General features: G+C 41.4%; 1 protein-coding gene across 1 annotated transcript in view; it reads left to right on the top strand.

Moving 5' to 3' along the window:
- Window positions 1-17,263, top strand: part of LOC309615687 (uncharacterized protein) — a 104,141-nt gene that overhangs the window by 23,922 nt on the left and 62,956 nt on the right. The gene's annotated exons all lie outside the window — the stretch shown is intronic.

Raw genomic sequence — 17,263 nt, forward strand, 5'->3', positions numbered from 1 at the left:
GCCTCCAGGAGGAACCAACCCTGCTGACACTTTGACATCAGACTTCTAAGATGTCTCCAGCACTGTCAAGACAATAGATTTATGCTGTTTAAGCCACCCAGTTTGTGGTACTTTGTTATGGCAGCCCTAGAAAACAATACAATGGCTATATCTGTTGGGTGGAAATTCTTTAGGCTGTGAACTTATGATCAATGCACTTTTCTGTATGTAAGGTATATGCCCCAATTATACTGAAATAACATGTGGATGAGCATATAATTGAACTTTGAAGTAGTGAAGTATTCATAAAGATTTTAAAAGTGTATTGAAGTAATCACAAAGGAAAATACTTGGTTACATAAAATGTTAAACTCTATGTCAAAATAATGTCTGACAACTGACATTGAAAGCACCCAAAATATTGAGGGATATATTTGCAGCAATTATGACAACAAAAGATTTGTATTCCTAATAAAGAACTCTTGTATATCATTTTAAAGAACTAAAATTATATAAAACAAGATAGACAGAGGATATAAACAGAGTACACAGAAGAAGAAATTTAAAAATTCATAAATAAATGATAGATGTTCAATAGAACTAGAAATCAAAGAAATGCATTAAAACAAGATGGCATCTTTTATGTGTCAAATTGGCACTTTTTATTTTTAAACAATAATAACCAGGGCTGATGAATCTTCATTGAGAAGGACATTGTCCTCTGCTGGTGATGTGAATAATAATAATAAACATTTAAATGCTTGGTAGACATCAGGCACTATGCTAAATAGTTGGCCTTTGTAGTCAAGTATATCTACAGACAAATATCTTATTTTCCTTTTCACAATAACCCCATCAGATATTCTTCTCATTTCCAGACAAGAAAGCTGTGGCTCAGGAATATTAACTTGTCCACGGTTACTTAACTAGTAAACGGTAAAGGTAGGATTTGACCCCAGATTTCTGCAGTGCCAGATACTGAGATTTACTGCCTCTGAGAATGTATACTTGTACCCTTTTCTTGAAAACAATTTGACAATATGCATTAACTGCCTAAGAAGGTTCATAAACTTTGACCTACTAACTAAATATCTAGAAATCTGTTCTTATGATATAAACAGAAATGTCAACAAATATTTAAGTATGAGGATGTTCATTGTTGTATCACTTATACTACTGGAAATAATAGAAAGAACCTATGTGTCCAAAATTATTTAAGTAGACTTAAGTAATTTAAGGTACATCTAGCCACAGCATGGAATAAATTATAGCTGTAAAAATAGGTTTCTGGAAAAAATATAGAAAGACGTATGCATAAAGCTATTCACTGTGGCACTATTTGTAATAGTACAAGACTAGAAACCTCCACATTATCCCTCCACAGGGGACTGGTTGAATAAACTATATACATTTATAAAATGGTGACAATTAACCATAAAAAGAAATGACAGTTATCTCCAAATACTGCTAAGCAATGAATTCATGTTATCTTGGTAGATTAAAAAAAGAGTAATGTGAGGGGCTTCCCTGGTGGCGCAGTGGGTGGGAATCTGCCTGCCAATACAGGGGACATGGGTTCGAGCCCTGGTCTGGGAAGATCCCACATGCCGCGGAGCAACTAAGCCCGTGTGCCACGACTACTGAGCCTGCGCTCTAGAGCCCGTGCTCTGCAACAAGAGAAGCCACGACAATGAGAAGCCCGCACACCACTCGCTGCAACTAGAGAAAGCCCGCGCACAGAACAAAGACCCAACACAGCCCCCCGAAAAAAACACAACAAATAAATAAATAAATGTATTTAAAAAAAAAAAGTAATGTGAAGAATTTTGTGCATAACATGAAAATATTTATCTTAGAATGGGGAATATCTATTTATTTGTTATTTATGTTTTAAAAATGGAAAAATGAATTAAAAACTAACAAAGTTACTTATGGGGCGAGAAGGGAAGAGGATAGAGGAGGCAAAAATAAAGCTAGACTTCTCTGAATATATCTTGTTCTTTAGTTGGACTTCAAAACTTTGAAATTATTTTATAAAATTATAAAACAAAAATAAAAAAGAAATCCTCAAAAGTCAAAACCAAAATAAAACAAATCAACTATTTTACAAGTTGGTGGCATATGCACACAGAAAAGACAATTTTAAGTTACTTTGGAACACAGTAAGATGACTATAAATCCATAGTAAAATGTACACCAAAGACAAGAAGAAGTTCAAAAAATTTAACAAATGTATTGCTGGTGGTAGTGTCTGTAGTGGTTTAAAAATATATCACCACCTTCAGAAAGTGGAGCCTAATCTCTCTCCCCTTGAATGTGAACCAGACTTGATGACTTACTTCTGATGAAGTGTGGAAATGATGATGTGTGATTTTTGAAGCTAGATCATCAAAGGAATTCCAGTTTCCCCATTGTTCTCTTGGATCACTTGCTCTGGGGCTGGACTTCATGCCATGAAGACATTCAACTAGCCCTCTGGAGAGGCCCATATGGAAAGGAACTAATGTCTCATGCTAACAGCCAGTACCAACTTGCCAACCGTGCAGATGAGATACTTTGGAAGCAGATCCTTCACCCTTGGTCAAGCCTTCAGATAACTGCAACTCTGGTCAAATTCTTTACTGCAACCTATAAGAAACTTCCCACCAGAACTACCTAACTGAGCTGCTCTCAAATTCCTAACTCACAGAAACTGTGACATAATAGTTGTTTAGTGTTACTTTAAGCCACTAAGTTTTGGGATAATTTGTCATGTAGAAATAGAGAGCGAATACAGAATTTATACCAGGACTGGGGTGCTGCCATGACAAAACCCTAAAATTTATGAGCGGCTTTGGAATTGGGCAGTGGACAGAAGCTGAGAGTATTAATGAAAGCCTAAAGGGCCTCAAAAAGACTGTGAATAGAAGCCCAAGATCAAGAAGGGCCTATTTTGGAAGAGTTTGTGAATTTGGTATTGTCTGAGTGGGCTACAACCAGAATCATAGGAGATCCATATAGTTTTTAAGAGAAGTAAACTGGCAGAAGTACCACATGGATTGGATTGAAAGTGGCAGAATTAGTATAAAATGATAAGAGGCCTTTGGACCCTGAAGCTTCTACTGGTAGGAAGCAAGCTGAGAATACTCTTCAGTAGAAAACATGGGCTACCTTTTATGAAAAAGAGAGGATGATCTACAGGGTGGAAACAAGAGCTCAGAGGCTGGAGCTTAAAGCTATGGAGACTCATTTTCAGACCTGGAGTCCTAAACAAGGAACTTTCAACATTTGCCCTGATGGATTTTCCTATCTTTAGCTTCTGTGTGTCTCCTATTTTCCTTTATTTTGAATGATGGTAGTGGTGGTGGGGTGATGGTCCATGGTAGTTATCCCGTGCTTACCCTACCATTGGATGTTGTGTGTGTGTGTGTGTGTGTGTGTGTGTAGGTGGCAATTAATTTTTCTTTTTAGATCATAGGTCTTCAGATTGTGAGGAACTGTACTCGAGAAGCTGTTCTCTAGGACACCTGAGGAGTCTTCTCTGCACTTGTACCTGATTTAGTACCAAGATCATGGACTTCAAGCTGATGCTGTAAGAGAATAAGACTTTGGGGGAGTCTTTGGTAGGGGTGAGTGTATTTTACGTTTATAATGTAAATTAAGTTGCAGCCAGAGAGTGAAAAGAAATATGCCTGCAAATTCTTTGACATTCCCCTTTCAGTGGGTAGAGACTAATTCTTCTCCCTTTGAATATGAGCCATATACAATGATTCACTTATAACAATAGAATGTGGTAGACATGACACTGTGTGATTTTTGAGGCTAGATTACCAAAGGCATTGCCATTTACACCTTGCATTCTTGAATAGCTCACTTTGGGGGAAGCCAGAAATCATGCCATCTGGACCCTCCAGCAGCCCTCTGAGACCCACTGAAGTCTTCTTTCAACACCCAGCATCAACTTGGTAGCCATGTCAGTAGGTACCCTTGGAAGCAGATCTCCCAGCCCCATTCGTACCTTCATATGACTGTGGCCCTGGCTAACATCTTGTCTGCAATCTCTTGAGAGACTCAGACCCAGACCTTGCAGCTAAACTGCTTCTGATTTGCTGATCCATAGAAACTGTGACATAATTAGTGTTTATTGTTGCTTTGAACCATTAGTTTTGCGGTAATTTGATGTGTGTGTATTGTTAATGAAGCAAATGAGTAATTATGTTGGCGTCATTGATGTAAGGGAAAGGAGCCACAGGTGTAAGACTGATGAGGTTAGAAAAAATACTGTAATCTCGAATTCAAATGGCAATCATTGCAACGGTATATTTTATGTTAAGGAGCAGGCAGAGGAGAAGAAGGAGAGGAGGAGGACGAGGAGGGACAGGGGAAAGCAAAAGCAAAGTTTCTTAATTCTGTCCACAGAAAAGACCTCGAAAATGAATACCTTAAAACCCAGATTCTATATAAAATTTCCCACTTAAAGCAAACAAACTAGATCTCTTTAAAGAAATGGCTAGTTCTAGATCTGGAGCAGAAAATGCTTAAGATGAGCCTGGAACATCCCATAACAACAGAAAGTAAGGATGCAATTTTTAAAAAAGTACTAGAAAAAAAAAATGCGAGGATCTTTTTCAGGATTCAGAAAGCAACGTGAAGAGGCTCCCACTGCCTGAAGATGGGACAGTTGGAGCATGATTAAGAATAATAACTGCAATGGACTGAAACACATCAAATATGTTTAAATCTACACGTTCATAATGATACCAGAAAAACTAAGTAGTTCCCTTTGCATGGTGCCTGGCACTTAATTCATTATTTTGATAACTGGCAAATAAAGGGAATAAATAAGGTATTTATCCTGCCTTTCTTCGATGAACTGTACCTCAGTGTAATTAAATAGTCAATGAGGAGAAGTATCTCTTTATAGCAGTTAACGTATGAAGAAATAATGGTAAAATGAGAATATTCACCTTTTTGAAATTCCTAGTGAAGTAATGGATCTGGGCGGTGATCATCATTGGCTGCTGACATCACAGAAAGACAACGAGGTATTGCATACCTCCTGGGAAGTCACAACAAAGCATTCTTACCAAAGTAACAACATGAATCTGATCAATCTTTGAGATGTAGCTACTGATTTTCAGGAAATACAGGGGACAGAGGAACATGATAAATGACAACATGGAGATCCAATTAGCAAAATCCAGGGCGTAGGAAACTCTACAGGAAAAATGACCAGGTTCTTTAATAAACAAATAAAACAGTGCTTAGAGAGAGAGGGATGGGGAAAAGGAGAGAGAAAGACATCATGTTTCAAACAGTTTTTACAATGTGCAAAAATGCCCAATGTATATTAAGTTAGGAAAATCAGAATATAAAATTGTATTTATAAAACAAATCCATCTTATTTTTTGAAGAAACGTATAGCACAAGAGAAAAAAATGTTCAAAAATAGTAACAATGTGTGTGGGTAGCAGGATTATTGGTAATTTTGGAATATTGTATTTTTCAAATCTGTTTTAAGATGCAGATATTTTTATAATCACTGTCTCTCTTGGAATAAGGACAAATAGATAAATTACTAAAAATATGTCTATAGTGAGGGGGAAAAAAGCATCTTACTTTAACACTTGTTTTACATGTGGTGGCCCTGTGCTGTCCACTGAGATTCTGTTTTCTGCAAGAACACTGACTAATGACATTGTAGTGTGTTGATGGGTCCCATCTCCCTAGTAACAAGCATATATTTTATTAAGGGTCCTTTTTGGGAAAGACCTGAATTCAAAGGAATAAACCAGCCCTTCTAACTCTGAGATGGGCGTGAGAAGTTAGCCCTCACATAACTGTTGAGGAAGGTTAGCATCTGAATTATGAAGTCTGGCTTTTGGTAGGTGATGAACAGGAAAAGGAAACAGACCACCTCGACATAGCCCAGGTTGGGTACAGATGGTCCAAAAGCAACAAGTTTATTCTGTAATGTTGCCAAGGCAACAGCAGCTGCTTCTGGCATTGCGGAGGGTGAGGGGAGGGAGAAAACAGGAGAAATAAAGAGGCAGAATGATTCTGTATGTCTTTCCTAGGAAAATAGGAAAGAATACTGTAAAATATTGACTATTTTCTGGGTGAACATGCTTCCATAACGCTTAAAGTGTCATCAGTGAAAGGCAAATGGTGTTTTTCACATTGTAATCTGCCTCGAACTAAATAGGAACGCGGTCCCTCTTGTCATGTTGTCATTTTCCCGTCTGTGACTCCAAACAGCGGTGGATGGGGCTTTCTTACAGCTCTATCCCCTTGAGTGTTAAAACACCTTGATGTTTTCTTGTGACAGTTACTGCAGCATCTATTCACGTGGCTGAAAGATGCTTATTATGTTTTGACTGTGTCTGGATTTGCAAGGGAAGAAGAGAGGAAGGGAATAGCCTTGGTCCTCTTCCTCCTCTTCTCCTCCCCTTGGCTCCTGCCTCCAGATCTTTCTACCTGCAAAGGAAGAGGATGAAGCAAGGAGAATGTGGCAGTGAGGAGGGAAAGAGAGCAGCAGGTCTGGGGAGTGTGCTGGAGATATTTTCAGCCAAGGGCTCCCTGGCCACAAGGCAGCCCGCGTGGGGACACTGGGAGCCTGGGAAGAGTTGAGTCGGGGCGAGTTAAGCAGGGCTGGGGCCCAGATCTGCATGTGATGGCCTCAGAGAGAGATCAGAGCTGGAGATGAAGACAGAGCTACGGAGACGATCGGTGGCAGATGTTGAGCATCAAAATCATTCTCGAACTGGAGAAACTCACAGCTCTGACGCCCTGGCTCAGGGAAAAGACTCTCTTTCCTGCCTGAACCTCATTTTGTGTGTTCAGAACCTGAAACAGTCTCTGGGCAGTTTTCACTTGCTCAGAAGGGAAGAGAATTTAGAGCCCTGCTCGTGCCCAGTTGAGGCTGAATATTTTTTCAAATGCCAAACCACTTTTTAACACAGCAGAATGGCCTAGAGATCAAAAGTCTGAACTTGAGGGTCAGGCAAGTCAGGGGAGCCTGGATCTGACCCCCAGGCCTGCCGCCCCAGCTGCTTATTCATTACTCGTTATCTATTATTTCACTGGAGTCACACTTACAAGGATGGAAGTAGGTGGCCCGGCTTCGCCAGGTCTTAGGTTCCTCTCTGTCAGTGGGGACGCCAGGGCCAGCCTCCTAGTGTTGGGTTATGAACTCGGCACAGCTTCTGTGATGCTATTATTATTATCGTCCTCATTCGTCTTTGAACATGTCTTTGAAAAGTGGGAAGGAATGGAGTTCACCTGTGCTTGCTTCTTGGATTTGAAAGTGACACTAGAGTAGGTAGAAACCCTGACCAGAAAGTTATGTCACAAGTTGGCAATGGACCTGTATTAGGGTTCTCTAGAGAAACAGAACCAGCAGGAGATTTTATATATATATATATATATATATATATATATATATATAGAATGTAATATTACATATATAATATGTATACATATTATATACATATATAATATGTTATATATTTTCTCTCTCTATTACATATAGCTATAATTATATATATTATATATAATTATATATAATATATATAATCTCTATGTATTAGAGAGAGAGAGAGCAGGGGCTGGGGGGTTGGAATTTATTTTAAGGAATTGGTGCACACATCATGGATGCTGGCAAGTTCAAAATCTGCAGGGCAGGCCAGCAGCCTAGAGGCCCAGGGAAGAGCCAACGCTGCAGTTCAAGTCCACAGGCAGGCTGGAGGCAGAACTTCCTCTTCTTAAGGGGAAATCAGTTTTTTCTATTAAGGCCTTCAACTAATTGGATGAAGCCTGCCCACATTATGGAGGGTAATTTGCTTTACTCAAAGTCTGCTGATTTAAATGTTAAGCTCATCAAAAAATACTTTCACAGAATTATGTAGAGTTATGTTCGACCAAATATCTGAGTACCATGACCTAGCCAAGTTGACAGATAAAATTGACCATGACGGGGCCCCGTAGAGCACTGTCCAAACATTGGTACCTCCTTACAAGTCAGTCACCATGACCCCAGAGAGTCACTCACACAATAAGTAAGTTCCATTAATGCAGCTCATTTCATGGCATCTGCAAAATAGCTGGGACCAGATTTCAGTTTTTCTTTATTTGTGCTGCACCCTTCTTTAGGAGAAAGTCAAAGCATAGCAAAAGTTGATAGCAGGAATTATGTCAAAAAGGCAATTTCTACCACAGGTCCTGGGGTTAATAATGTATTTATTCCAATCTCTTAAATATTAAGTGAAAGAGGGAAATATTTAAAGGGAGCTCTAGACTGGAGACCAGAGGTTCAACACTCTACCCTGCCACTTAGGCAAGTGTCCTGATCGATAGTGAGGCGGATAATCACACCTGCACCAAATCAGGTAGCGGGGAGGACTTGCCACGATCATCTGTGTCAAAGCGCACAGATATCAATTATACTTGAATCTGGAAAAGGGTTGAAAGCTGAAACCTTGCTGTGTAAACAGAAAGTATTGCTGCTTTTAACACCAAAAGGAAGGGAAGAGGGAACCAAGCCACATATCTCTGAGGCTGACACCTCACTCTTTTCTTTCTTTCTCTTGAGCAAAATTTCGCTATGTCCTGACAGCCCATCTCAGCTGTTCCTCCAGTTTATGGCTGCCTGCCCATCTTTCTTTGTCTGGTGCACACGAGTGGTACAGAGCTCTTTCTGTAAGCTGCAGTCAGGAAAGGAGTGTGTCCTGGTTGGGAGTTCAAGGGCAAAGATGATACACAGGATTTTAAAAGGTGCCTCTCGTGCACCTAGGGAAAAAGACTCACTTAGACACTGTTGCTAAATGTGTAAGTCGGTACACATCCTGGCGTACAGTTTGGAAATATTTAGCAAATGCTTAAAAAAGAGAAAGATACCTAGTAATTCCATTCTAAGGACTTTATCCTTAAGAAAGTAACAGACAAGTATGCAAATATATGTACAGGGATATTCATTAGGGTCTTCTTTTAAAAGTGAAAAACTGCAAGCAGCCTAAATGTCCAACGATATCCAGGATTGAATAGATGAATTACAGTCCATCTTGAGAGTAGAATATTATTTAACCATTAAAAATAATAAGCTGATGATGTGTGCACATGTGTGTGTGTGTGTAAAGATATTCATGATACATTAAGGGGAAAAAGTAGGTCACAAAATATTAAATTTAGATTTAATTCCATTAAAAATAACCACACACAGATATGTGAAAAAGTTTTGATGATGTCTTAGTTCGTTTGTGCTGCTATAATAGAATACCACAGATAAGGTGGCTTATAAACAACATAATTTTTTTTCTCATAGTTCTGGAGGCTGGGAAGTCCAAGATCAAGGCATGGGCACATTTGGTGTCTGCTAAGGACCCACTTCCTGATTCATAGATGGCGGTCTTTTACATACTGTCTCCTTACATGCGGAAGGGAAGAGGGAGCTCTCTGAGGCTTCTTTTGTAAGGGCACTAATTTCATTCATGAGGGCTTTGCCCTCGTGACCTAATCACCTACCAAAGGCCCTGCCTCCAAATACCATGACATTGGAGGTTAGGATTTCAACAGAGGAATTTATATTTGAGACATAAACATTCAATCTATAGCAATGGATATACACCAAAATATTTACAGTTATCTTCTCTGGGTGATAGAGTGTTGGTTGGTTAACTCTTTTTAATATCTGTATTTTCTATTTTTCTACATTGAGTGTATGATTATTTGTATCAATATAACTAAGAAAATCAAGGGGGAAAATGCCTTTCCTGGATATTATTTACTGCCCTATGATCTGCTCATCCTTGATTAGAAGGGTGAGTGCTGTGTATTCTTGAGGCCCATCAGGACATCTGAGGAGGAAAATTGTACTCAGCATTATTTGTTACTTTTCACCCTCCACTGGCGTTTTAACGTCAGTGTTGACAGTAACCTCTCAGATTGATTTTCTCTCTCTTGTAAAAAAGGAAATCCTAGCAGACACCAACACCAGAGAGCTCTTTCTAACAAGTATAGATCATGAACCATTGCAAGGTAAAGCAGCCATTTAATCCCATAAGAGGTCCTAGCACCCATATTGTCATAAAGACTGCAATCTTTGAGGTTTGTTAACAAAAATTCATCAAGAAGTTTCTGGGGTTAATGGCAAAAACCAGAAGTCAGGAATATAAACAAAGGTGGCACTGAGAAACCTTGATAGGTGTGTGTGTGTGTTTCTGTAAGCAGGGTTGATAATTTTTCTTCCTCTCGGCCAACCATGAGACCTGATATTTTTAGTGTATGTAATAGCAGGGCTTGCAATGATGCTATTTCTTGATAATACTGGGACATTTCACCCTGAGTGCTCACAGTGTAGATAACCTAGAAAACAGCCAGCACTTTTCAGATTGGACACTGCAGAAATGCCAGCGTATAATCATGTTACCCTGTTCTCCTTTTGCACCGTTGACCTGTAATCAGAGGTTTAGTCTCCTGACTGCACATATGTTAGGACCACTTGAAGTAGTTTCAGGCTTCTAGATCCTGAAACACCAAGCAGACGGCCGAAATCACTCTATTTCTTAAAGAGGCAGCAAATAATGAGTCAAGATGGAGGGAGAAAGGGATTGCAGGCAGGAAGGCTGACACACACCCCTGTATCTGCAATCTCAGATGGGCTTCAGGAGGCCAGGCAGTCAGCGTTTTGTTGGGCCACTTGCCTCTCCCCATTCTCATTAATCATGGAGATGATAGATTCTTCTCTCGCCATGTCTCTACCACCTCAGAACTCCTACTAGCCTTTATTTGCATTTCTCTCAGGGCATTTAACTTATTCTGCCTTGCATTGTAGTAAAATATGAAGACTTCTTAGGCTCTTACTAGATTGCAAGCTCCCTGAGGACACTGACACTTTCTACATTGGCTTGGCATTGATGACGTACAGTACCTAGCAGATATTCAGTAAAAAAAAAAAAAAAAAAAAAATCATTGAATGAATGAATGAATAATAGACAGTAGGGCTCAAAATTTCCTCACTTCCACTGACAGAGAGAACAAGAAGTTGAAGCTCTTTAGGAAAAACAAAAGCTGATTTTTCAGTCTCCTAATGGTTCAGTGGTTGTATGTGATTCTTCCTTTTCAAGAGAGGAGATGGCTCTGATATCCCTAACATCACCACTGTGATGCTTCCTTACGCTTCCCCTCTCAGCAGAAAAGGTGAATTTAGCAATGCAATCCAAAGGGCTCATTATTCAAGGGCCTGTTCTGTATCTGGGACCCAGCCTGGTCCATTTCTGTTTGCACGCCACTGTTGACAAGCTGTCTGATGGTGGAACAGGTCCTTCCACTTAAGGTCTATGAAATGGATTCGTAAAATCAGTCCATAGGTATTTATTATTCGACTGTTATGTGCACAATCCTGAAAGGTACAATACTCACGTTTATAGAATTTTTGGACTGAATAGGAAAGCAAAGTGGTTTCTCGTAGATTACAAGGAGTAGTCTAGATCACTTACTCCATCCTCGTTACAGAAAAGATTGCACCAGACGATTCCAAGCCATCCTCAGCAGCAACTCCTCCTCCTCCTCTCCCTCTCCCCCTCCTCCTCTGTCCTCCAATCATCACACAACCTTCAGCAGAGGACCTGTGCACAGAGTACTATGCTAAATGCGTAAAATGAATACAGAGAACTGTTGGATCAATATATGCATGCTCATAGAACTGTTTTTTTTCATGGTGTAGTTTTACATCGTGGGCTGAAAGAGACCATATCTTCCATTTCTAATGATATCCTAGCACTTTGTCACTTCTTTGAAGGACGTGCTAATAACGTGAATAGAATGTACAGCGATTTGCTGGCCCCATGCCCCTCCCCATCTCCCAGGGTCCAAAGGAGCATGGCCAGAGGCAAGCTCTGGGTGTTTCTGTTAAAGGTGGCCATGGCTTCCCCGATGAGAGCTCCTGGGAGAGGGAGACTGCCCCTGTAATTCGGCAGTGGCCCCAACTTGAGCTCCCCCAAGAAGCGTGAGCTACGAATTTCATTACACGCACCAGCCCTTCCTTCCTTACTCCTCTGGTACCTGTAGGTCTTTCTTCAGTGAAGGAGCGCCACTCTTCCCTTACCTGAGATTTAAATGGCGCCTCCCAAGTGCCCCCAAATCACTGGGTCAAATCCTCCAGGGATCATAAAGAAAAAAAAAAAAAAATGTTTCCAGGAGTGAGTTATATATGGCAGTGAATTCGTGCACTTTCTGTAGCTCCTCATTTCCTTCCATTATGTTAATTCTTCCAACTCAATAACCTAATTCCCTGCCCCCCACTGCACACATTTTTTTTTCCCCCTCAGGGAAGAAGCTGATTGATGCTAAAGTCAGAATCCATGCAATTTTGTGATGGTCTAAGTACTCCAGGCAATCGCCCTGCAGCTGCCAGTGGCTATCTTAAGCCCGCACCAGAACAACCACGGTTTCAGCAGGCTCATTTAGAGCTGCAAGGAGGTCGGAGGTGTGTGCTAGGTGTGCATTTAGGAGGTCGTTTGCACCACGTGTCTTGGACAAATGCCAAGGACAGGAAATCTACATACAGAGGGTTGTCCTAATACTTCCTCTTTGATCTGTCGCAACCTGCCTTTGTGCCACTTGGGGAGGTGCTGCTTCTGCCTGTTGGCGTCGCGACCTCATACCGGCTGTCTTGACTCAATGCTTATTTATTATTCAATTATTAGAGTTATTGGATGTGTTCATGGCTTATTACCCTCTGGGCGCATTTACAAGTAGGATAGGAAAAACCCACCGCAGCTTAATTTCTGTTGTTACCACGAAGTGTGTACTTACTGTGAAACATAGTCTTTGTTTCACAAAGCTTTTATGGCATATTCAGCCTCTCAAACCTTGATTTTCCTTTTAGGGGCTACCTAAAATGTATATATGCATCTTCTCTACAAAGTAGGTTAGAAGCAGGCACTACTGATCAACAGGCTGGGCTAAGAGCCAAGAGCCCCGGTTACTGGGAAGAGGACCCCATGAAATAAAAGCTGCTCCCTGAAGGTGATACCTGGTCTTGATCATGTCAACATTTGCTTCATAGACTCTGTTTCCATCCCTTTCTGGTCTTTCTCAGAAGCTTGTTCTCTCTCTTCTCTGTGTTGTGTGAGCAAACACATGTGCATGCAAACACACACACACACACACAGACACACACACACACACACAGAGCTGCAGTATCGCAGGCTCTTATCCACAACCCAAAGAAGTATTAACAGTTTTCTGGGGACAAAGGGGACACATTTCATGTCATCATAGCCAACCTCCCTTGTGGGTTCTTTCAAAGGGGAGAGGTTCCTAATTTTCTGCCTTGCTGTCAACCCTGATGCAGAAGGAAGGCCGAGAATATATGGGCTGACTGTACCTGGGGCTGGTCTGCTTCTCTGCGTTTAAGATGATAATGGATTTGTAAAGCGCCAAGAATGCAGACCATTTCTCCTTCCTGCTTCAGAAGAGGAATGCTGCAATGAAAGGGACAGGGGACCCCAAGCTTTATTATGCTGGCTATAAATATTCAGTGATTGTCAAGAACACAGGGGAATGTGAGAGTTCCGTCATTTCTCCTTTCTCACTTTCTCTCATTCCTGCCGTTGTCTTAGTGCAACCCAGCCCAGTGGTTAGATGGACACCCCTATGACTGGGTGCCCTGGCATCACTGCAGAACCATCTGGAGCCCAAGTGATGTCCTTGCCTCCTGGCAGCTCATGTCACAGGTCCTGACCCTACCTACCCGCCGGGTATCTACCAGAATCTGTGCTCTGCCTTCTTGTAGTTCCCTGCAGGAACAGGGCAGCATGTAGCTCTGACCTCTCCTGGCAATAACACCTGGATGCTTTATCCACTTATCTTTTCAAGGCTTGAAGGGAATGTGTCCCAAAGTACTTACAAGCAGCCAGAGCCTAACGTCCTCTGGTCACTCTCCAGAGAAGGACCTGGGACCAACCCAAGGCAGAGGCCATTTGAAATAGTCCATATGGGCTTTTGCTAGATGGGGTTTTGTCTCCCTGGAGACAGCATTTCATAGGCTTCCACTCTGGCCTGTGAGGGAGTCACCGTTTCTGAACTTGGGAGGTACAGGAAAGTCAGAGGGCAACAAGGCCTTCACTCCAGGGATCCCGAAAGGCATGAGGCCAGAGGTGTCTGGTCTCCTTAGAGCATATGTGCAATTCACATGGATCTGAGTTGGGGGATTTGGCTTGTTCTGCCCAGGGTCCCACTCAACCGGTGAAAGCAATGGTGGCTCTGAAGCACTGGAAAGGAACATTTGGAGTAATTAAAACACTAAAGGAGTGTTTGCTGGTTGTCCAGCAAACACTGCTCTGTTATCTGCTGCTCTGTTATCGGGCGGGCCAGCACCACCTTCACCCCCAAGTCACTCCCTCCACATAATTTGCCGACCACAGCAGGACAGCACCTGAACAAAGCACTCTTCCGTGGGAGGCTGTGTTACAATGCCATTTTCATCTCAGCATCCTTCTTCCTTTAGAGATGCCTACAGCAATTCTCACTCCCTGCTGCATCTGTAAATAGTTTCCACTGCCCATTTCCTGATGATACACTTTAGTTTGTCTCTCAGAAACATTGTTATTCCACGCCAGAAACGCAGCCCCCAAACTGTTGCGTCCAGCCTTTTTTTTTTTTTTCTCGGCTGTTTGAATCAGGGGATGAGGGTGCCTGATGCTGCAGCACAATAACCCGCAATCACTTATTGTACCAGCTCCCCAGACGAAAAGCTTTGCCATTGAATTGCAAATGGCTGATCAAAAGCAATAAACCTCTTCCAAGAACAAGGTCTGGCTTTGCCACATTGCGCTTTGCCAAATATTTCAAATAACCTTTCTGATCTAAGCAGGGTGGGATGTTGGTATTTATCATTAGTCTAAGGCAGTGTTCTTAAACTATAGGTCATGATCCACTAGGGGTGTCTAAAATCAGTTGAGTAGTTTACAACTAGCATTAAAAAATAGAATTGAGGGAATTCACTGGCGGTCCAGTGGTTAGGACTCCACCCTTCCACCACAGGGGGCATGGGTTTGATCCCTGTTATGGGAACTAAAAATCCCTCAAGCCGGGTGGAGCGGCCAAAAAAGAAAAAAAAAAAAGAACCAAATTGAATAAAATAAACACATGAATACACCTCACGTAATAAAGGTAGATTTCTTTGGAAAATTTTTGTTCTAGTATATACACACACACACAGGTCTATAAATGTGTGTACTGGGGTAGGACCTAAAAAAGTATTTTTGGTTTCTTTTTAATCTTTATTTTTATTGGGAAATATATTAAACTCCCAGCAGCATGTATACAATTTATATATTTTAAAGACTAGTAAAGCAAAATCCTGAATTCCTATCACTACGGTTAAGAACTAGGACAGAGCCGTGCCTTCTAGAAACCATCTGAATGACCCTCCTCCCCTCATTCCCCCTCCTCCCCCACAGAGGCAGCCGCTATCCTATCCTGACTTTTATGATAATCACCCCCTTGCTTTCTTTATAATTTTTCCACCCATGTATACATCAGGAAAGATAGAGTTTAGTTTGGCCTGTCTCTGAGTTCTTCGTCACAGTTCTTCTGGGATCTGCTTCTTCCACTCAGTATTCGCTGGATTATTCCCATTGGTGGAATTCATTCATTTTCAGCGCTGCATGCTTTTCCTCCTATGAGTGCATCAAGATCCATGTTCTGCCCCAGGGCTGGTAGACATGGGGGTGGTTCCAGATGGGATGTTTGCAAACAGTGCTGCTACGAACCTTCTCCTTCATTTCCTTGGCACACCTGCAAAGGAGTTTCTCTGGATACACAGGAGAGGGGTGTTGGGTTTGTGATTCCTGCACGTTCTCCCTGGTGAGGTGCAGTTCAATGCTTGTATCCATTTTCCCCCCACCAGCCCACACATTGTTTTATTCAGATGTTTTTCTGACTGGGGGCTGTGATCAAAAAAGTTGGAAAACACCAGTCTAAAGGCTCCTAAGGTAAGAATGGTATTTTTATAAAACTCGGGATTTTCTCATTGCCCGGGGGTGGTGGTGGTGTGTCTCTGTGCGTGTGGAGGTGGCCTCAGAGGAAATCGGAGCTGCAGAAAGGATAAAAGCATGCTCACATTGACTGAGCACTTGTTCCCTGCCAAGCATGGAGCTCAGTGCTTTCCCGCTTTCCAGGTATCACCTCCTAAATCTTCACATCAGCCTTAGGAGATGTGGTTAATCCCACTGGACAGAAGAACTGAGGTTCAGAGAAAATAAAGAACATGTCCATTTCTCCAAAGAAGATATACAGATGGCCAACAAACACACGAAAGAATGCTCAATATCACTAATCATTAGAGAAATGCAAATCAAGACTACAATGAGGTATCATCTCACACTAGTCAGAATGGCCATCATCAAAAAATCTACAAACCATAAATGCTGGAGAGGGTGTGGAGAAAAGGGAACCCTCTTGCACTGTTGGTGGGAATGTAAATTGATACAGCCACTATGGAGAACAGTATGGAGGTTCCTTAAAAAACTAAAAATAGAACTACCATACGACCCAGCAATCCCACTACTGGGCATATACCCTGAGAAAACCATAATTCAAAAAGAGTCATGTACCCCAATGTTCATTGCAGCTCTATTTACAATAGCCAGGACATGGAAGCAACCTAAGTGTCCATCGACAGATGAATGGATAAAGAATATGTGGCACATATATACAATGGAATATTACTCAGCCATAAAAAGAAACAAAACTGAGTTACTTGTAGTGAGGTGGGTGGACCTAGAGTCTGTCATACAGAGTGAAGTAAGTCAGAAAGAGAAAAACTAATACCATATGCTAACACATATATATGGAATCTAAAAAAAAAAAATGGTTTTGAAGAACCTAGGGGCAGGACAGGAATAAAGATGCAGACGTAGAGAATGGACTTGAGGACACGGGGAGGGGGAAGGGGAAGCTGGGACGAAGTGAGAGAGTGGCACGGACATATATACACTACCAAATGTAAAATAGATAGCTAGTGGGAAGCAGCTGCATAGCACAGGGAGATCAGCTCTGTGCTTTGTGACCACCTAGAGGGGTGGGATAGGGAGGGTGGGAGGGAGACGCAAGAGGGGGGAGATATGGGGATATATGTATATGTATAGCTGATTCACTTTGTTATAAAGCAGAAACTAACACACCATTATAAAGCAATTATACGCCAATAAAGATGTTAAAAAAAAGATTTGAATAGACGAAAGAAAGAAAGAAGAAAAGAAAAATGAGATATATGAATGGCTAGTAACTACATAAGAAGATG

The sequence above is a fragment of the Balaenoptera borealis genome (genome assembly GCF_965194805.1).
Source record: "Balaenoptera borealis genome assembly, chromosome: 18".
NCBI classification, from domain to species: Eukaryota; Metazoa; Chordata; class Mammalia; order Artiodactyla; family Balaenopteridae; genus Balaenoptera; species Balaenoptera borealis.